Here is a 1012-nt window from a genome sequence, read left to right on the forward strand (position 1 = left end):
GCAGTTTATGCGAAGAGCGAGACATCAACCAGTGGTTCCTGTTGATCCTGAGATTGAGAGAACCATTAGACGACGTAATAGAGAGAGAAGAGAAAGAGAGGATTTAGTTGTTGAAGTAGAAGAAATAGTTGTTGAAATGGCAGAACCAGAAAACAGGACACTAAGGGAATTTTTAGTTCCCACGGTGAATGGTAGTGGGTCAAGTATTACTAGGCCTACGGTGCAAGCCAACAACTTTGAGATTAAACCGACAATCATCCAGATGATCCAACAGTCGGTTAGATTTAATGGAGATTTGAAGGAAGATCCGAATCAGTATATTACAAATTTCTTGGAAATTTGTGACACCTTCAAGTCAAACGGAGTGTCGGATGACGCCATTAGGCTGAGGTTGTTCCCATTCACATTGGGGGATAAAGCTAAGGGATGGTTAATGGCACTACCACTGGGAACTATAACAACTTGGCATGACCTAGCACAGAAATTCCTTACCAAGTTCTTTCCTCCAGCTAAATCAGCAAAATTGAGAAATGATATCACATCATTTCTACAAGATGAGTCCGAGTCATTGTATGAGGCATGGGAGAGCTACAAGGAGTTAATGAGGAAATGCCCATACCATGGCTTGCTAGTTTGGCTTCTAGTCCAAACATTTTACAATGGATTGATGGGTAACATGCAAACCATGGTTGATGTAGCTTCAGGAGGGGCCTTATAGAATAAGACACCAGAAGAGGCCTATGAGCTGCTTGAGGTTTTGGCAAGCAACAACTATCAAAGACCAAATGAGAGAGCAACACCAACGAAATCTTCGGGTCTTCATGAAGTTGATGCCTTTACAGCCATCTCAGCCCAACTCACGGCACTTCAGAAATAGTTGGGAAGTATGCATGTAAACTCTATTCAAACACCTCAACTAACTTGTGATTTTTTTGCAAGGTAATCATGTGAGCAGCGAGTGTCAAGTTGGGAACACATTTGCTTCGTCATCTTCATCAACGGAGCAAGTAAA

At 42.1% G+C, this 1012-nt stretch overlaps 1 non-coding gene across 1 annotated transcript; it reads right to left on the bottom strand.

The window, feature by feature from the left end:
- Positions 1 to 520: 520 nt before the first annotated feature.
- On the bottom strand, positions 521 to 627 carry LOC116114477. Its single transcript, XR_004125554.1, has one exon. It is a non-coding gene; the product is annotated as a small nucleolar RNA R71 (small nucleolar RNA).
- Positions 628 to 1012: the final 385 nt, after the last annotated feature.

This window comes from Pistacia vera, unplaced genomic scaffold (genome assembly GCF_008641045.1).
Source record: "Pistacia vera cultivar Batoury unplaced genomic scaffold, PisVer_v2 Contig71, whole genome shotgun sequence".
Taxonomy (NCBI): Eukaryota; Viridiplantae; Streptophyta; class Magnoliopsida; order Sapindales; family Anacardiaceae; genus Pistacia; species Pistacia vera.